Below are 22,435 nucleotides of genomic sequence, written 5' to 3'. Positions count from 1 at the left end.
ATCACCCTTAATCAGTTCTTCCATTGATTGTCTATCTTTTCTTTTGAGAATGGAGATTTATTAACTATCATCGTTACATCAAGATGATACAAACGTATAAAAGTTTACTCCCAGCCTCTGCATAACTAAGATGCACGTATCCACCTTCCAAGCAAAAACAACCCGGTACATGAGACACAAAATAAGCAAAAGTCTAACAAGATGGAAATACATCTCCTTAGTTGAGATTATTTTGCTTAGGCTTCGATAAGAAGTTTAGGCCGTCATCCTAACTGGGTAAAAAGCTCCTTGGTTGCCCGCTCCAGTAGCGTACATGTAAAGAAGAAACATATTCCTTTATCCCTAATCAAGGTTCTTTATCCCTAATCCACTTAGGTCTTTGGGTTTACACAGGACTTTCTATTTTAACAGACAATACTTCTTTTTGTGACTATCACTTTTCCAATAGAATCTTGATCGAAGATAATCAATCTTTCTTAGAACTCTGCGTGGGATTTGGAAGAAGGACATCATATAGGCAGGTAGACTACTAAGAATTGAGTCAAGAAGTACAAATCTATCACCCACAGTTAAGTACTTGGTCTTCTAGCTACTCAGTCTTTTTTCGGTTCGTTCCTCAACTCCTTTCCAGTCTGAGTTTCTGAGTTTTCAATAGTGAATTGGGATTCCTAAGTATTGCAGGGGTAAGTCACCCATTGCGCATCCAAATATTTTAGAATATTGATCGCCTTGCCTTGAGCCACCCACAAAGCAAAACAATTCACTTTTATGAAAGTTATTTTTAACCCTGAAAGTTGCTCGAATGCACAAATCAAATTCTTCATGCTCTTGGTCATTTCTAGGTCATCATCCATGAATAAGATTGTGTCATCGACATATTGGAGGATTGATAGCCACTTTCTACCAATTGAGGTACAACTCTTTGACTAGGTCGGTATTTTTATCCCTCTCAATCAGTACTGCTAACATATATACGACAGTGTTAAACATAATCGGAGAGAGTGGGTTTCCTTGGCGTAGACCCTTTTTAGTTTGGAAGTAGTGGCTAGTTTCTTCATTGACTTTTACTGCTACGCTCCCCCAGAAATGAAGCTTTTAACCTATGTGCACCATTTTGGCAGAAAGCCTTTCATCCGAAGGGATTTTGCAAGAATGGCTATTTTACGTTGTTGTAGGCCTTCTCCAAGTCAATTTTGAGTATTACACTACTCATTTTTTTTCGATGGAGTTCATATAACATCTCATGTAGAATGATCAGCTCTTCTAGGATATCTCTTCCATGCATGAATGTCTCATTTGCCAATGTGTGATATGTAAATAATATCTATGATGTTATTTAATTTATGCATCATGAGGTGTTTATGCCATATTACGAGGGCAGCTAGGAACAAAACTGCTTACAGAGGAAAATGGTCACATTGACAGTTTTTTAAAAAACCGTCTGTGAGACTTAACACAGATGGTTTTAACAAAAACCTTCAGTGAGTCTTACTCCTCACAGATAGAGTTTAATAAAATCTATTTGTGATCCTTACTAAAGAAAGATGTTTTTTTAGAAAATCCATCTGTGTATAACTCTACTACAAATGGAGTTTTAACTATCTATAACAAGGTTGGTATCACATGTACTTTTACAGAGATATAACCTATAACTATTTATGATAGGGTTTAAAATCTATCTGTAATAACTCGTTCTGAGGTAGTGCAGTCAGATATCCTGTTCTAAGCTATCTAGTACTTTGGTCATAAATATAAGTCATTTTGAAAAATGTTCAGTCAAACTTTTAAAACGTTGATTAACAATAGATTTCAAAATATTTAGTTTCAAAACCTTAAAATCATATGTGTTGCTTTGTGTTGAAAACTAATTTGATAATATGATAGATTCAATGGATTTTATAACTATATTCTAATAGAAAATAGTGGTCAAAATTTTATATTAGAAACCGTGTCTTACCCAAAAAGACACGTATTTATGACCGGAGGAAGTAATTGTTTGTATTACATAGCTGATTTTTCTATGAACTATGGTTTTCATTAATTTCTTTTTCATGCTACCGTTATTTTGATTTCAATATTTCAAGTCATGGATTTATGATTCTAAGGTTGTCTTTCTGATTTTAATCATCGGTTTTCGTACGGTACCAACATATTTTCGTTCAGATGAGTTCGTTTTCCTATAGCCGACAATCACGTGTTCATTTTTGTTTTTAACTTTCCTATTTTATTTTTCTTCCTGTTGAGAAAACGTAATAGTGAAAACGATTAGATTTCCCCACCGGTTTTCATTCCTACTTCCAAAGTACTGCTCAAAGGAGAAGACAGCAGCGCTTAACCGCCTGACACTCCTGCTGTCAGGGCTTGACACAGAATCTGATTCTGCGACCGCCTAACACTACTACTGTAACAAACTGAAATCGCAGTCGCGTTCGCATATGCTTACTTCATCTGTATGTTTTTATCATGCACCGCATCCTTAGTTAGTGTCGTCACAAATTCATGTAACTCAAGTTGTAATTAGATTAGTTATATTAGATCTCTCCTTTAAATGGGAAACTTTTTACATTTGAAAGTCAACAAGACGTTAAGTCGACCATTAGATTTTGACAACGTATATTCGACAAAAAGTCATGGAAGTTTCATATGATCCATTCAAAAATTTACTGGTACCATTTTGTATCCGAATTACCGGTTTTAGATATATTTCATCGAACTTAATTCAGTTACAACCAAGGCTTGGTGCGTAGTAGTGACCAGAAAACCTGGCTTTACTTAACCCCCTGGCCTCAACTGGCCAGAAAATCCTTGCCACACCTGATTCGGCTCGCCAACAATAGGGACCTCTTTCTGCCTGCTAATTACGCTAGTTCTAGGCACCAGGCGAAACGAGCTTTGTCACCCTTGCCGGATTTTGCGCAGATTTCGGCTTGCGAACCACGTTGGGAATTTCCATACGAACGTGAAACCGTATAGATTTTGTGTAGATTTCGATTCCAAAAATGTTCAAGTTTATGTACATATTCAAATTTATTATACGATCGAAACAAATTCAGTAAACCTTTGTAAAACATGGAATAAAGTTTTAACACAAAATCATAAAACAATTCAAGAAAGAAGGGCGGAAAATTGAAGCTCAAGAAGGAAAACAAAAAGATCAATTTCACAAGGGCGAAAAATTGAAGCTCAAGAAGGAAAACAAAAATCACAACCGAAAATAAAAAACTTGCAAGAGAAGTAAGGGAACCAAAAGAAGGAGTCTAGAAGAAGATGAATACAAGCGTATGTGAGAGAATCAATTTCATTAAGTACAGAGGTTAGCCCTATTTTAAACAAATTATAAAGTATTTTTTCTCTCACAAAAGCTCTAACTTATTACAAAGGCTAAGCATATCATCTCATGTTCTCTAAAACCTATCACTAGGCTCTCAAATGGCTGGCTCCATGACTCTCCTACATCTCTACCCCTCTATTTATAAGTCTAGGGAGGTGTCTTAGCCCTTAGGTTTCTTTATTCCCCAAATACCTCTTATTTACAATGACCTCCTACATACCATCATGACATTTTGGTTTATTTTTCACTCCATCCATCGAACGGTCATGACACTGTCACGACTTAGCTTCGCCTCAACACTTGCTTCGTGATGATGCCACATGCACTCCATCCCTCTACAGTTTTGAAGCCAAACCGTGAAACCGCTTCGCACGCTTCTCAAAGCGTAACTTACTACTGCTTGCTTTGACCCTAAGTAAGCATCCTAATGTTGACACGTGTACTTCGTATTGCGATCTTGACTACTGGAAAGTCTCTCCCGCTCTCGATCTCTTAGGCCACCTTGTCACTTGCATCGGTATCCCCTTCGCTTGACTTTGTCACCACGTCGTCTTCATCCGTCCTTTCATGCTTTACTTGACCTCTATGTACACAGCTAGGATCACCCATGACTCCACCCAAGCTCCTTGATCATTCGGCACCAAACTCCCCGCTTGGCCCTGATCATCCCACCATCGTTCGTCAAATTGTATCCATCACTTGCACAATATGAAACAAGCAAATATGTTTCTCCAAATCTTAAAAACATCTTCAATTAGCCTAACATCAAAATCCCTATCGAAGGACCAAATCCATGAAATTTTTCAAACATCGGATGTTCTAGTGTGTACCCGACTCTGAACACCGAACCATCCGGTGTGTGCATTGATTTCTCTGCCGAAAACCTTCTTAAAACTCCTCCGGTTTGTACCAAGCCTATCACCAGATTATCTTGTGAGTACATCTGCATCAAACCCCATTATGCAACCTCTATTATAAGTTATAAATGATCTGGTGTACCCTCCAGTGTTCACTCTGCTCATTGATGGACTATCCGGTGTGCATCTTCTCTCTGACACTAAAAATAGACTTCTCTAGAAAATTGTCCGGTGTGTACTAAGCTCCATCGCCGGACCATCTGGTTGGTCGAACTCCACCTGACATCAAAAATATACCTTTCTGGAAAATACTCGGATATTCACATCCTCTGAACACTAAACCATCTGGTGCATAGTGCAAGTTTCGCCTCTGTATAGAAAAAGCTCTAGTGTGCACTATCTCTGATCACAACCATCCAGTGAGTACAATTTTTGTAGAATCACAGAGAAACATAAACTCCATTTCCTTTTCACCTTTGGTTAGACATGATCATATTTGCAGCATATAGACATGGTCATGCAACCCAAAGGTCATCAAACTAAGACTAAAATCTTGTTAATCACTCATCACACAGAAACCAAAACACACATCCACTTGGTTTAGCAGCATTCAAGAGAAAAATATTTGCATATTCATACCCCATATAATCGTCAAGCTTTTGTGCCTCTACTACAAACCTATCCAAGTGGGTCGTGCCTATTGGGCTGGACTGAGGCCTGTCACTATAGGCACGTCCTAGGCATAGCATGGCCCAAGCGTAGATGGGTCGGACTGGCACGACACAGTGTGACGGGCCATGCCTGGGCCGAGTGTGTGGCATGCCGCGCCAGCATAGCACGACCCGACTGATATAGGCTGGCACAGGCACGGCCTAGCCCACCACGCCAATGGCCCGTGCGGCATGGGGCCCGGCATGATAGCAGCCCACTGTGGCATGGCCGACCCGGCTAGGCACGCCTGGCTCGGCCTAGCACGGCACGCCAATGACCAACGCGGCACTCAGTGGCATAGCTGGCTCGACCAGCATGACATGCCTGGCGCTAGCTATTGGGCGTGTGGGGCCGACACGGCCAGAGCACGAGCGGCATGGCCGGCACGCGGGGGCACGGCCAGTTAACTAGCTAAATGGGCTACGCCCAGCCCGTTTAACCCGTTAACCCGATTTTTTTTTAATTTTGTAGCCATTTTGTGATCGTTTGAGCTGCAAAAAATTTGATTTTTTTGCAAAAATCATCATTTTTCACCTATAAATAGAGCATCATCCTGCTATTTTATTCCACACCAGCAACATCATTTTCTCTCTTGTTTCCTCCTCTCATTCTTGTTTCAATGTTCTTGCGAATTTGTGAAATTTGGCACAATTAGGATGAATTGTTGCCAAAAATCCTAGAAATTTCAACACCATCATCCTGCTGTCTTGAGAAAATCTTGTTTATTTTTTGAATCGTTGTTCGTTGTTGTTTCTTCCAAATTCCAATCTTTTTTTATTATTTGATTATTTCTAACTCTGAATATTTGAATTATTTGTAGTGCTATTCGATATTGATTATTGACGCTGGTGATCAGGATGATACATCTATCGATTATGATTTTTTTTTTCTTCAAGGATTCTCAGGGGACTATGACAACTTTGATACCAGTGCTGCAAATGAAGAAGGACCCGACGGTGAACTTCTAGTTGGTTCACATGCAACAACATCTCCATCATCAGGCTCTACAAGTGTACATACGTTAGCAAGCACCGGGTCCAAAAGATTAAGAGCCACTACTTCCGATGTTTGGTAATACTTCGAAAAGATCTACAGAGAGAAAGACGGGGTAAGTGTTAGGTATTCTAAATGTTATATTTTTAAATATGAATTATCTGTAAAGTCTTCAGGTGGAACATGATACTTGAAGAGGCACATCACAACTTGCAAGCGAAAGAGTGGAGTAGCCATGAAGCAGATGGTGCTGCAGTACAACCCCAATAGCTCTATTCGTCATTGGGAGTATGACTCCGCTAATGCTCGAAAAGAGCTATGCCACTTCATTGCAAGAGCGGATCTACCACTAAACATCAATGAGTCTGTGCATTTGATGATTACATTAACCAAGCTTATAAGCATAGGTTCACGCATGTTTCTAGATAGACAACTACTAGGGATATGGTAAAATACTACAATGCGAGTTGTAGCAAGCTTAAAGAAATTTTACAAACATGTACATTTTTAGTTGCTTTGACCTCGGACATAGGGGCAGGTAGAGCTAGCACCGACAACAAGTAAGAAGACCTCCACTAGCACTGACAACAAGTAAGAAGACGACAACATACGGAAAATATTTGGAGGAGGTTCTTTATCAAGAAGTTTAGACTCTTCATCATGATCAAGAGCCAAAATTCCAACATCTGGAGGGGAGTTGACAACCTTCATCGACAGTGACGTTATCAGCCATAACAAGAAACTTTCAAAATACTACAATGGTGGTATGAGCACAAGACGAATTATCCAATGCTTTCACTGTTACCACGAGATTTGTTAACGATCTCCATATCTACAGTTTCTTCGTAGGCTGTCTTCAGTCTTACTGGAAAGATAATCGAAGAGAGAAGAACAAATCCCACGAGTAAGATGGTGGAAATACTCGCCATAGTAAAAGACTAGGAACAAGTTGAAACATGAATGCAACACACTACAGAGAACACTGAGCTTGAAGATTCATTAAAAAATTTGTATCTAGATGTTGATGAGAACATGTAATTTGTGATTTTCTGAGCAAGGTTGTACTCTTTTTTCCTTTTCTGGAAAGGTTTTTAATGAGGCAACCTATCAATAAAGCTTATTCTTAAAATTAATTATGTGTCCCTATTATTTTTCATTTCTTTATTTTTTTGAAAGTGACCCGCAACCACTCACGGACTCACCTCTCTGGCTCTCTCCATATTATTTCCAATTTCTTTTATTTTTTTAAAGCGGCCCATCACCACTCACCTCTAGTCTTAGTCTATAAATAGCCACCATCCTAATACCTAAACTTCCAAAGTTCTAGTGATCACATCCGCCACCCATCTCGCTTTTTCTACTTTTTAGCCAAAGGCACTAGCCCACTTCAACAAATCAAAACATATTTTCATTCATGAATCAAGACGCGAGAACTCGCGTGTATGGTCATTTGTGTGACAACATTTTGGAAATATCTTTAGAGAAATTAACAGGGAACATATAATATTTGCTCAGTGTAATATATACAGCAATGAAATAGGCGCTAGGTCTACACATGGAATGGGGCACTTGAGGAGGCATGTTAAATATTGCAAGAAAATTTTGGGGTTTCTAATGAAACCATGTAATTTTCAGAGCATAGGTTGTACTCTTTTTTCCTTGTAATAGAAAGGTTTTTAACGACGCAACCAATCAATAAAATTCATTTTTATCTATTTTTAATATATATTTTTAGAATTTTATAGCTATTATTTTTCTATTTTTGGATCTCCTCTATGCCCCACTGCGGCACTACCCCGTGCCAAGGCTTGGCTCCACCCGTGACCCCTCCACCGTGCCCGTGCCTGGCCTTCTGCCTCCACCTGTGACCCCTCCACCATACCTGGGCCAACAGTGCCGCACCGTGTCTCTGGGCCGCACTGTGTCGGCGGGCCTCGCCGTGCCACTGGGTCATAATCGTGCAGGGCTGGCCCGGCACATTACGATGGCTAACGGGTCATATTGTGGGCTGAGTGCGCGGCATGCGGGCTGGCACGACGTGGCCTGTCACACTAACCAGGCCTATCGGGCTGGGCCATAACCGGGCCATGCCTAGATGGGCCCATGCTGGGCCGATCCAGTAGGCCCATTTGGACAACATTACTCTACTACTTAAAAAATATGAAGTGGTTCCTAAGGCCTTCCCACACCCTCTTTGTTCTGCCTCCACCCTTCTCCCAATTTTGCCACCGCTCTACTCTGCTGCACCTGACCTCAACCGGTCCTTGCACTACTACCTTGTCTCTCACCATTGCCCCGTCTCTCCCCGATTGAACCGTAGCTCTCTTCTCTCACAGCCGTGCCAGCGCCCGTGCCCTTCCTCCCTCCGCCGCCTCCCCTGTCCACCACGGCTGCCTCCTCCTTTCTTCTTCCCTACGCAACCTCCCTTGGCCATGTCCTCGCCCGCGTGCATGCCTCCGCCTCACCGCCTGCCATGCCGACACCCTCCTACCCTCCTTCGCTCAATCCACTCGATCTGGTCATGCCAGAATCGCTTGATCCAAAGGGAGGTGTTGCTCATCTAGATGTATGTGGCCGAGAGAGAAAAAGAGATGAGCCGGCACTGCCCTCACAATCTCAAGGAACGAGGGAAGAGGCACAAGAGGAGGGTGGCATGGGCAAGGCGGTAGTACGATAGACATAATGGGGTGGAGATAGCCGCTGTATTGCCTAGATGGACACTGAGCCTTGCCTCCTCGCATATGCCGTTGTCATGAGCGATGACGCTGCTACACTCCATGCATGGCTCGCTGAGGTGGTGGCCGAACCTACCATGCTACAGGCTGGTGTAGATCCGCTCGAGGGAATGTCACCAAGCATTATGAACTACTCAGTAGCAGGCGCTTCTTTCATCGCTTGCTCCTCTGCATCATGTTAAAATGGACTCCTTTTCACACCTGCCTTGCCTCTCGCTCCGAAGCTTCCCCTCTCTCGGCTCTCTTTCCAGCGAGAGGAGGCGTGCTTAGCTCGCACATGCGTGCTGGGAGCGAGAGAGATCGAAGTTAGAACCATGGTTTGGGAAGTGGCGGCGGGCTGAGATGTCGACGCCAGTGAGGAAGTGGCTAATGCGGGAATTCAAGCGGCTGCAGTAGGACCTGCTTGCCGGCATCAGTGGCATGTCGCACAACAAGAACATCATGCTCTAGAATGCCATCATCTTTAGGTAATAAGGTTGCAATCCCCCTCTTGTTTAGTTTGGGTGCTTAGGATCTAATAAGTTTGCAATTTTTTTCTTGGGGTTTTGGTGATAATAATGTTTGTTCCAATTCTGCAGGCTGGATGATACGTTGTGGGATGGAGGTGAGCACATCGACTTAGTATGCTTTGATTTGTAATTGTTCTATAGCCAGCGTTTGCAATTTGGGTACTGCCAATTTCGTAATTTGATGATTAGTTGACTGAAACTCTAGCTTATGTAAATTTTAGTTGGTAATTGTGTGAAAAAGATGCCATCTCTGTCGTTTGATTAGGCATCTTGAAGTGTAGATGCAAAGAGACACACATGAACTACAAATATTTAGCCCAACTGTCACACCCGATTTTAACGGAGAAAACCAGATGAGGCTTATATGTGCCTAGGATGTTTAACACACATAAATATGTCAAAGGTGAAGTAAAAAAATTAATAATTTAAAGAAATAAATGTTGAACTCTTACAGCAATTGACATATATTGTCTTCTATGTAGATATGTACAACGGAACAGAAACATTGATGCCAACAACACCATAGGCAACCGACCGGGAGACACGCGCCTAGAACGTCACAACCGTGTCCTGATAGTTCAACATGTTCAACGATAACTCCATAGGCAATCGACAGAGAACACCTCACTAGAATGCATCTTTCATGAGGTCTTCAAATTCTTTCCCAACAGAGTGTTTGGTTATAGTAAGTGTGAGCACATGTCGTACTCAACAAGTTGTGAAGGAAATATTATGCATATAAAGGCCTTAACAAGGTAAGGGTGGTTGGCTCTTTTGCATAAAACAACATTTAAGTAAAAACATTTGAAAAGAAGTAGTAATTAAGTATATGATTGTAAACAACCAAGCACCTCAAGATTACACCCATCTTGACTTAACTAATTGACCACTTCAAGCAAGGTTCTAACCACCAAGGTTGAACACCAACACCTCAACCATGGCTCCCACTGCCAATGTTGAACTACTAACCACCTCAACCACTATTCCCACTATCGTGACTGACTCACACCTCAACTATGTCCCCACCACCATAGTTGACCACACTGACCAAACCATCAAGTTATAATCATGGTAGGTTTTTCGTGCCGCTCGTGACCGTGAGCACGGCTGAATATTCAGTTTTAACTCTGCAGAGGTTTTACTTTACCCAAAAGACGTGATTTCATCACCTGCAAGTGACTAAGTCTCCATTTTGTCCGTTTTAGATGGACACTTGCACACTCCGAGGTGTGTGGTCAGGAGATCACTGCAAAGCCTTTAAAATGCCCCTCTTAGCATATGTCTACCCACTACGGTTTCACTGTCGTGTGATTCCACCTCAACAATGGAAACCCCCTCTTGTGCCTTTCGGATCCCAAGACATTTCATCCATTCATCACTCTTATGCTTGGTCTACGCTATGCTGTGAGTAAAGAAAATTACTTGGTCAGGACCATCCCATACTAGGCTTGTGGTTGTACTGTAAAAACAGAAAGGTCACCCCATGAACCGGTCTTTAGATTTGAGCAAGACTATCATTTTCCCATCACACACCATCCTCATCATACCACTTAGTCAAATCCCTATGCCATGTTGCTACAAAAATTATTTCATCATATTTTTTCATTGTTGGATATGACCATTATCAATTTTGTAGAGTAGTTACCATGATCACCATCCCAAAAGCAAGGCTAAGCATCACCTACCCTTTCATAACCCAAAACCATAGTAAGGCAACAAGGATGATAATAGAAAACTAGGATAAATCCTAACTCTTGGGATTCCCAACACATTATTAGCATGTATGTTTATAAAACAAATATTTAAAAATTAGGATAAGTTTGTTCAAGAACACAACTTGCCTTCCCTCGACTCAGTTGGGTCTTCAAAGAAGTATTGGTGTTGAAGTCCTTCTAGCTCCTCTAGAACATTGACTAATCGCGAAAAGTATCGACAAACAACACAAAGGAAAACACTAAGAACAACATACTAAACATAATCAAAACACTTTAAAAACACTATGGTTGGATGGGTATGATTTTATAGAAGAAATTTAGATGCAAGAATGCCTAAGTTGCAGTTAGAATGAACGATAACAACTTTCGTAAGATGGATTAGGCTGAAAAGGAAAGGCTAGTTTACCAGAGTTATCTTTATATAGGAAAAGGTTTCATTGGAACATTTGGAAACGCAACTTGATTTCCAAAAATGCGTCACAAGATAAACAGTTTGAACTCAGACTTATCTGTGCAGCACTGATTTCGGGGACCATAATTCCTAGCTCTATTATCTAAAAGGGGACTTAAATAGGTGCAAATTGAAGCTCTCGACAATAACTACAACTTCGGTATTGTCAAGATTTCCATTAGAGGCTGTCTTAAACTCCAAAACTTCATGGGATCATGAGGCTATCTAGGACTCCATGAATATTTACATATTTTGTGGATCCTTTTGTTTGGACTTCTAGAAGACTTGTGTGCCGGTCAAGAGCTTGGGCTTTGGTAGGATTTGGGCCCAAGGCATATCTAGGGTTTTAGAAAAGAAACTTTTATATAGAAATTTGAATAGGGTTGAATTTGAATTTAGATTGGATAGGATTTGAATTGAACTAGAGAAGGATTAGATATGATCAAGGATGAAATAGATGATGAATTCAAGATTTTGAATTCTAACCATTAAGATCCTTAACCTACCCACTATTGAATTTTCTAAAAACATTTCAAAACCATTTTCACTCCAAAACACCAAAGAGAAGAAAATGCTAAAGAACTCTAATGCATTTAAATGGCTCCTAGCAAAATTCAGCATGCAATGCACAAGAAATAATAACCTAGGTTGCTTGGTTGTTTATGAAAATAGGTTTTAAACTGCTCTACTAGTGAAGCTATTCACTAAAGTTGGAAAATTTTATAAAGTTGTAAAATCATGAAAAGTAGGGTGTTACATCAGCAAACTTGTAAGACCCCATTCCCGGGTTCTCCTGTGCTTCCAGTATCAGTCTCTGGATTAAATAGCTGATACGAACAGTATAATAGTTATAGTATCACAGTCAAACTTCATACATAATTATTAAGGTTACAGAGTAGAAAAGGTTACAAACCATAGTGTATTCATTACAAACCTGGCCGAATGGCCTAAAACATAGCGGAGAGTAGAGACCCAAGCCACAAGCAGCTAGGGTGCAAATGTGACTTCTAGGACTACTCTTTATCCTCGCCTTCACCTCTAGTGAAGTCGGTATTGGCTTCCACATTTGAATGACAACAAGGGTGAGTATGGAAGGTACTCAGCAAGCACTATACTACTTAAAGGTGTTGATAGATGCATAAAGGGGTAATTCAAGGCTTTACGGTAGTTTTAAGCATAAAGCAGTTTATGCAGGTATCTAATTGTATCATCTAGGATTGACTTAAAAATAGTTTAAACATTTCAAAACCAGGTAATAAGCTATATCTAGGGATTTTTTGGTCCTGGGAGGGCTACACCTCACTCCGCAGTCCCTGTCATTACCTCTAGTGTATCTCTAGTACCACACAACTTTTGACGGATTGAGCTAGGAACCTCATCACATGGATATCTAGTCCACATACTCACTCATCAAGACACACGCACCAAGAGTCTAGTCAAAATGGTTACTGTTGTCGCATGTCCATCACCATGGACATGGCTATTCGAATAGGTTTGCACTCTACAGAGGTTATACAGCTTTACCCACACGATATGCTCAGCCTTCAACTGTTGCAACTGGAGGAGCAAATCATAGCAAGACATTACAATAACCTTTCATGTCGGGCTTTTCTAAGAGATTTACCCTCAAGTACTAGTGGTATTTTATTGAACATCAGGTTCTCTTTTTAAGCATTTGCCAGTCTTTGCATGCTCAAACAGAGGGCCACATAGTCACTTGACTACTCACTGCTCTCAACCTCCTAATATGATGCCCAACTCAGTCTGGTGAACGAGAAGTCAAGTTCTTCCCATTCAAGACGCATGGTTGCATCGGGTAGATAAGCATGACGGCGCAGTGACTCGGTCCTTAAATGGCCAGGGTAGGTATCTTCTGGTAATGAATACCACATAGGTAACTCAAGCCCCCGAGAGCACCCTCATCCAGAGTACTACTCCACATGCCCTCGCCAAATAGTTTTCACCCATTTTTACACATCACCACCCATATCCCACATGATATCAAGGATTTCAATCACGGAATTCACAACCATCAAGGATTCATGGTATATGAGTTATCATTGATAACAGTAAATCTCATCTCTGAGGGGAGGTGTTTTTAAAAGCGACGTCTCCGAAGAGACGTATTCAATCCTAAGCATGCTAGATATCAAGACGTCGTCTATCATAAATATAGAACAACAGGTAATCCTATGGTGATATGTATTTTGGATGATAACATTTATGGCATGACAAGTGTTGATAGGATTAACTACTACAAGCAGTTTGTAAAAGCGCAATACATAGCACATGTGATATAACTCCAGTTTTAAGTTGATCATGTAGATTAATTGAAAACATAGGTTCAATATAATGAACAAGATAGGACATGCCTTCTGTGAGGTTTTCTTCAAAGTCTTGGTTGTAGTCAAGATCTTTCTCGCTCCTGACACTTCCTGAGCAGCACTCACAGAATTCTAGTGGTTCTGTAATTGTGACTACGATCAGTAATAAGCTATGCTAGAGAAGAACCAAATTTAACACCAAATGGAAAGCCAAATGAGCCCTAATGGATATCACACTATGATAGATGGGTAAATCAAGAACTTAGATGAATTTTAGCCAAGGAATCACCAAAATCGGATCCAGAACGGAGAAGTTATCGCTTCTGGAAGATCTAATCTAAAATTAAATTGAGAAATTACAAAAATATATTATTCATCGATGAGGCCCACAAATGGGATGCACTGAACAGTAGCCTGGGTCCACATGAACGTGATTTGGTGGAACCCACATGAATAGTAGTAGTTTGGGCTGAATTGGCCTTAGATGGGCCTAGTCTAGGACTTGATCATCCAGGCCGGGCTTTGGGCTACATAGTACTGGACTGCACAATTCCAGCCCGCTCAGGATTGGGCTGGTGGTCTAGCATGCCTTGGTAGTGGGCTTTAAAGCTAGGTCGGCCCATGGGGCATGGCCACTGGGATGCTGGGCCATCTTAATAGGCGGGTCCACTCATGGCTGGGCTACACTAGCATGGCCAGGCCACATGGTGCGCGAATAGCGGCCTGGCTATGCGTGCGTGTGCGACTGTGTGACGATGAAGGGGGATCAGCAGGCGATGGCGAGGAATTGAGGAGGAACGATGGCAGAGAGCTCGCCAAAGTTGGTTTCCAACTGGGGTTCTACGCGACAAGGCAGACTCGATGTAGGGCTCATCGATGGAGGCTGATGGTGAAAGCGATACCAGATGGCTGCTGAAAAGGGGGCAGTGGCATGAGCAAAATTGGACAACACCTCCCCTGCATAGGGAGGTGCCAACACAATGGCTGGCCTCACAAACATAGCACCAGCACACCAGCGGCGACCACTACATGGCGGCGGAAGGCAAAAAGTACGGCGATGTGTGGCTACACGCTAACAGAGAGCTCAAGGCGGTGACATGCTACCTATGTGGACGTGAGGGGGAACTGGGAGGCTCACCAGCGTCTGGGTCAAAGCAACAGGAAAGCAGCCAGCAGCGAGAAACTTCAACGGCGACGGTGTTGGCATGACTTCATGCGCGAGCGACTCCAGTCGGGCTCTCGGCGTACAAACGGTGGCACAGGGACAGCGGTGGCTCCTAGGTGCTCCGCGGTAGCTTGTGGAGGTAGGACATCGATGATGAGTTCACTGTGGTGACAATGGTGAAGATGGCAGCACGGTGGTGAGGCAAAATGCTGAAAGAGAGAAAGAAAGACCGGGTTGTGCTATTTATAGACAGGAGAGGGGAGATGGAGAGAGACGGTGGGCACGTGATGTTGGGCGGATGTCAGCAGGCAGCAACGAGGCGAGGTGGTGTACAATGCCCACAATTTCCCCCACGGTATGGGCGGTCTGTGTCGTCCACGTGTGAGCGAGGTGCGAATGTCACGCAGCATGGGCGCTCAGGCATGGGTGGAGGGAGAGCGAAAGAGAAGGGAGAGAGCGGGAGAAAAGGAGACCGGTCGGGGCGCATGGGGATATTTCCCAGAGGAGGCAGCTGCCGTGATGGCAAGCGACATAGCATTATGCTGGAGGAGGAAGGAGGAGAGAAGCGGGCGCTCGTCAGATCGCTAACACATGGACGTCCACTAGACACACGGCGAGGGAGCGTGCGTGGAAGCAGGCCGGCGCAACGCGGGCTAGCTGGGCCGGCAGCACGATGGTGTGGGCCGAGCGCATGGGAGGGAGAATGGGAAGGGAGATGGGCTAACCGGGCCGAGAAAGAGAGAAAGGAGAGAATTTGAGCCCGGGGTGAATAGGAGAAGAGGAAAGAAAATTGGTTATGGGGTTAAATTCAGATGTGTGTTTTGAATTTGTATTTGACTTTGGATTGAGATCAATTCAAATAAACATATTTGAATTATGATTTGAACTTGAATCTTGAGCTTCCTAAGATGATTTGATTCAAGGGATTTGAGTTTGAATTGGATTTTAGCTGAATAGAACCTAAGAATAGATTGGAAATTGAGAGATGTTCAATTTCAAATCTCCACACAAAGAACCATAAAAACCTCAAACCAAGTATATAAATCAATCTAATGTAGAGACTATTTTGGAAATAAATTTAGTGAAATTTTGGAATACTTAGTCAAACTAATATATATATGTATGTATACATATTGGTATATATATAAATATACATTCATATACATATACATATTTTTTGAGTTTAGTTAGCTTAATTAAACATATTTTTTTTTAATTTGGAGTGAAATATGTAAGTAATTTACATAAAACTCAGGATGTTACAAACCTACCCCACTTAAACGGAATCTCGAACCTGAGATTCGGATAGTTTGCCAAAGAGATTTGGAAATTCCTTCTTCAAATCCTCTTCACGTTCCCTTGTAGCCTCAGCTTCAGTGTGATTGCTCCACTGTACTCGTCATAATCTGACTTCTGTCCTTCTGGTTTGACGACTTGTCACATCCAAGAGTCGGATGGGTTTTTCCTCATACTGAAGATCTTGTTGCAGGTCAATAACTTCTAATGAGAATTATTCCTCTAGAACCCTCAAACATCTCTTTAGCTATGCTACATGGAACACATTGTGCATATCTGACATCTCTTCCGAAAGTGCCAACCTGCATGCCACTGCTCCAATCTTGTCAAGAATCTTGTATGGTCCCACATACCTAGGTGCCACCGTTACGTGAACCTGATATTTTTGGGTGCCTCTTATTGGGGATACCTTGACGTATACGTAGTCTCTGACTTCGAAGGTCAAGTCGCTCCTTTGGTTATCTGTATAACCCTTCTGTCTACTTTGAGTTGCACTAAATTTTCTCTGATCTTAGCAACTATTTCTTCTGCATCTTTTATTAACGCGGTCCGAAGAGCGTACGCTCTCCTACTTCCGACCATAGTAAAGGTGTTCTGCATTTCTGTCCATATAAGGCCTCAAAAGGCGACATCTTTAGACTGGCTTAAAAACTGTTGTTGTAAGATAACTCTGCAAATGATAGAATTTTCTCCCAATCTTTTCCGTAGGTTATCACACAAGCTCTTAGAAGATCTTCCAAGACCTGGTTTACTGTTTTAGTCTGACCATTAGTCTCTGGGTGGTAAGCAGTGTGCAAAGTCCTCTAGAATCTAGCGGTGAACTGGGGCCTCTATCGGAGGTGATCCTGCTTGGGATTCTATGCAGTCTCAAGATATTGTCAATATACAAGTCAGCCAACTTATATCCACTATAGGTTATCCTAACAGGTATGAAGTGAGCCACTTTAGTCAGATGATCCAATGTAACCCATATGGAATCATTACTCTTTTGAGTTCTTGGTAATCCAACTATGAAATCCATACCAATTTAATCCCATTTCCAAGTTGGGACCTGCAATGGTTGCGTTAATCCTACCAGTCTTTGGTGCTCGGATTTGACCCTTTAACATGTGTCACACCGAGCGACAAACCCTGCTATGTCAACCTTCATTCCTATCCACCAGTATTTGACCCTCAAATCTGTGAACATCTTGGTACGTCCAGGATGAATGGAGTAGGGAGAGTTGTGGGCTTCATCCATGATTAACTCCCTAAGATTTTCCCTATCCGGTACACATAACCGATCCTTGTAACATACAGTCCCTTTCTGATCTACTCTGAATTCAGGTGCTTTGTCTAATCCAAGATTCTTTTTGACTTCTAGAATGTCTTCATCTTCTGACTAGGCCTCATAGATTTTATCCTCTAGTGTTGGATGTACCACTAGAGTATGAAGTTGTCCTTGTGTTACGTGCAGATTTAGATGTTGCATCTCTGCAAGAAGTTCTGGCCTTAAGTCCTGCACTTGTAGATTATTGCAGTAAATTTTCCTACTCAGGGCGTCAACCACAATATTAGCCTTGCCTGGGTGATATTGGATATTCAGGTTGTAATCCATTATCAATTCTAGCCATCTTCGTTGCCTCATGTTCAATTTTGTCTGAGTGAAAATATACTTCAAGCCCTTGAGTCAAGTAATTCTCTTGATGTGGCTTTAGTTTCCCGAGTGCATAAGTTACAACCTTGCCTTCTTGCATCAATACACAACCTAAACCTTGGCATGAGGCATCACAATAGACCATGAAGTCCTTCTAGATATCTGACAATTTTAACACTGGGTCGGTAGTCAGTCTCTTCTTGAGTTCTTGGAAACTCTTCTTAGATGCTCCATCCGATCCAAACTTGGTGTCTTTTTGGAGAAGCTTGATCATTGGGTTAGCTAGTTTAGAAAATCCTTCAATAAACTTGCGGTAATAACCCACTAGTCCAAGAAAGCTTCTGATTTTTGAGATATTGACTGGTTAAATCCATTCGACCACTACTTCAACTTGAAGGGTCCACCAACACTCCTTTGACTTGAGGACATATCCAAGAAATGTCACTTCTTGAAGACAAAACTTACACTTGCTGAATTTCACGCAGAGTTGGTAGGCTCTTAGCATTTCCATAACCACCCTCAGATGTTGTTTGTGCTCTTCGTCACTCCTTGAGTAGATGAAAATATAATCAATAAACACTATCATAAATCAGTCCAGTTCTTCCATGAACACCTTGTTCATCAGATTCATAAAGTATGTTGGGGCATTTGTCAATCCAAATGACATGACTGTGAACTCATACAATCCATACCTTGTTACAAAGGTGGACTTGTGGATGTCACTTTTCCTAATCTTTAATTGGTAGTATCTAGATCTCAAATCTATCTTTGAGAAGTACTTGGCTCCTCTTAACTGATCGAACATATCATCAATCCGAGGTAGTGGGTACTTGTTCTTGATGGTCATCTCATTCAAGGAGCGGTAGTCAATACACATCCTTTGACTCCCATCTTTCTTCTCTACAAACAGAATTGGTGATCCCTAGGGTGAAGAACTAGGTATGATGAAACCACTTGCCTGTAATTCTCTGATCTGCTCCTTCAGTAACTCCAGTTCATTGACTTCCATCCTATAAGGTCTCTTGGCAATCGGGGCTGCTCCGGGTAAGAGATAAATAATGAACTCTATGTCACAGTCCGGTGACATACCAGGTAATTCCTCTGGAAATACATCAGGGTATTCACATCCTCTATTGACTGGACAGTTTTGTTGCATATCATTGGGCCAGATTTGGGTCATTTAGGCTCAAACTCTACTTTGATTCTTCTATGATTGACCATGGTAACTCTTCTACTAGCTTAATCTATATTGCCTTCATGCTTGGTTAACCAATCCATTCCCAGTATGATATCTATTCCATTTGAATTTAGAATAACTAGATTTTCTAGGAACTCTACCCCACTTAAACAGAGTTTAACCCAGGGACATCCTAGACAACACAAGATACTTCTTGCAGGGGATTGAATCAGCTTGGGATTCTTAAGAACCACAATTGACAACTTATGAAGTGCAGCAAACTTTGAAGAAACAAATGAATGCGACACTCCAGAATCAAATAAGACTATTGCAAGGGTTGAGTTCACAGGAAACTCACCGAGTATGACTTCCAGTGCTTCATGTCCTTCCTGCGCATCGATGTGGTTGACACGGCCTCATCCATAGTTCCATGACTATCCAGCTGCATGATTCCCTCCTCATCCTACTCCTGCTATTGGAGCCCTAGGGGCTGAATGGGCTAAAGCATTGTTCCTGTTGGTATTGGGGCAGTCCTTCATGTAGTGACCTGGTTTATGGTAGATGTAGCATATCCTCTGCATAACTACTAGATAATGGGTGCTACTCCGCTGGGATTGACCTGCATTGGAACTACGGGGAGCTGACGCTGATATGCGGGATGTGAACCCCGGAGTCTGGTATTGCATATTCTACTATTGCCGATATTGGAGTTTTTGTTGCTGGCTTTAGCAGTTCCCTCGGGGTCTACTATCATGTTTCCTTTGGTCAGAGAACTTTCTCTTCCTTTCTGCCTCTATGGGTGCACGGGCCTCTTCTAGAAGGATGGTCCTGTTCATCAGAGTGTTGATGGCAGGGTAGATGACAGGCACAAGCTGGGCATAAAAGCTACGCTGCAGTCCTTTCTTGAAATGATCATATTTCATCTTGTCTGTTGGTATGTCTTTCGAGGCATAGCGGGAAAGACGGATGAACTTCTAGATATACTAGTTTACTATCATTGATCCTTGCTTTAGGCTACAAAATTCGTCAGCCTTCAGTTTTATGGTCACTTTCGGCACATGGTACTTCCAAAACTCTTCACAGAATTCCTCCCAAGTGATGGCATCAGCATCTATTTATGCCTCATAGTAATTCTCCCACCATTCTGCGGCTAATTCAGCGTGTTGATGGGCAACAAGATTCACCCCATCTTGGCCCTCACAATTGATGACCTTAAGCCAGTCAGCAGCTTTTAAGGGGTCATCAGTACTATCAAAGGTTGGAGGTTTGATCCTCATAAACTCTCCATAACCTCGGTTGTTGTTTCGTCCATGTGCTATGGCCTCTAGTAGGCGGGTTTGGTTGGCCATCACCACCACTAGGTCAGTCTCCGGTGGTGGGGGTAGTGGGGTCCCTTGACTACTGCGATGGTGATACGCATTTACCCGATCTTTCGAAGGTAATACGATAAGTCTATTGGTGGAGTTTCGACATTGATGATCCAATGGCTCCAAGCAGAATAGATCGAGAACCCTCACAACCACTACACTACTACTCCGTGGTTATCAACCGTGCTAAGACGCAGTTGACCTTCGCCAAGAAGGCTTTTCCTAGAAGCGAATTGAGAACACAAGCAAGAACAGTTGGATGCAATCTGAATATTGCTAATTACCAATGAAGTACTTGAGTTGGAGTTCCACAAACCGAACAAGCGGCAAAACTGTATAAAACAGAATAATCTAACCAAAACCCAAGCCTAAACTATGTCGACTACTATGTATATATAGGGGGGACGTGAGGAGGTTGACCTAGGATTGTGCAATAATGAAAAGAGGTGTGCACAACCTGGACTCCACACGATTACAAGACCTAACTAGGTCCAAAATGGTGGCAAAGTACATTATTTCTTTGATTATAATTAAACTATAAGGAATATTTGGTCGAACACATATCCATTGGAAAGGGCTCATCGTAAGCTTTTTAGAATGTCCAAGATTGCCTAAAACATACTTCGTATTAGAGAGTTATGCCCGTTTTACTAACATGATGTCCTGCGACTCGACCGCAACCACGACTTCGACCATGACCACGACTAGAGCTCAGCCTCGAGTCCGTGTAGACTTGTCCTTCAAGGGGTGACATCTGGGTAAGGTTGTGGTTCTTCTCCCACATTCCTAAGCAATAAAACATCACAAGAATTTAGTAGGAATCCATCCAAAGAAGCATGAAGAGCAAGAAACGAGTTCACCTAGTGGTCTAATTGTCGTGCATGTGCTCTTGTAATTGAACCTTGTATGATTTGAGGATTATTGGTGGTATTGATCGTATCTAAAGGAGCCACGGCTCATAATCCTCCCCCTCTTGAATTGGAGTCGTCCTCGACTCAAGCTCTTCTTTTTCTCCTAAGTAGGGCTCCAGATTTGAAATGTTAAATGTGGGACGAACCTCAAAATGTAAAGGTAGGTCAAATTTTTATGTATTGTCATTGATTTTCTCAATTATCTTAAATGGTCTATTAGCTCTAGACATCAATTTTGACTTTCTTAGTTCTGGAAACTTATCCTTCCTCAAATGCAACCAAACTAAATCACCCGGTTCAAAAAAAATTTCCTTCCTACCTTTACTTGCTGCAATCCTATACTTTTTAGTCATACTCTCTATATTATTTTTAGTGGTTTCATGCAACCTAAGAATAAATTCAACACATTTCTTAGCATCTAAATTAAGTCTTTCAAAAGTAGGCAAAGGATGTAAATCAATAGGAGCACGGGGATTAAATCCATCTAGTATCTAAAATGGACTTACCTTGGTGGTGGAGTGTACCGACCTATTGGAAGCAAATTAATATGTGGTAAACACTTGTTCCACATCCTCAAATTCTTCTTTAGACCTACCCGTAATATGGTCGATAATGTACGGTTGACAACCTCTGTTTGACCATCGGTTTGGGGATGACATGTAGTAGAAAACAATAGCTGCATCCCCATTTTATTGCAAAGTGAACTCCAAAAGTGACTCAAAAACTTTGTGTCATGATTCGAGATGATAATATTAGGCACTCCATGTAGTCGAACGATTTTCCTGAAAAATAAATCAGCTATGTTTGTAGCATCATCGCTCTTATAGTAAGGTATAAAATGTGCCATTTTACAAAAATGATCCATAATTACAAATATGTTATCCCTCCCCCTCTTTGTCCTAGGTAATCTTAAAACAAAATCCATAGAAATATCCTCCCAAGATGCACTAGAAACAGGAACAGACATGTAAAGACCATGTGGATTTAAGTGAGACTTAGCTTTATTGCAAGAGGTGCAATGTGACACGTAGCACTCGACATCACGTCTCATCTTTGGCCAAAAGAAATGAGTGGCCAGCACATCTTCAGTCTTCTTTACTCCAAAATGTGCCATCAATCCTTCTCCATACGCCTCCTGCAACAACAAAAGATGAACGAGCTAGCTAGAATGCATATCTTGTTAGCACGATAGAGCCATCCGCCATTCAGCACATGTTTATTCCATTTTTCCCTTCTTTACAATGTTCAAGAACTTCT

The 22,435-nt window shown here is 41.8% G+C and overlaps 1 pseudogene; it reads left to right on the top strand.

Moving 5' to 3' along the window:
• Positions 1–8,969: 8,969 nt before the first annotated feature.
• LOC133892184 (ubiquitin-conjugating enzyme E2 2-like) overlaps positions 8,970–22,435 on the top strand; it is a 56,041-nt pseudogene continuing 42,575 nt past the window's right edge.

This window comes from Phragmites australis, chromosome 15 (assembly GCF_958298935.1).
Source record: "Phragmites australis chromosome 15, lpPhrAust1.1, whole genome shotgun sequence".
Taxonomy (NCBI): domain Eukaryota; kingdom Viridiplantae; phylum Streptophyta; class Magnoliopsida; order Poales; family Poaceae; genus Phragmites; species Phragmites australis.
The sequence above is the reverse complement of the archived record's forward strand: the minus strand, read 5'-3'. Positions and strand labels throughout refer to the sequence as shown.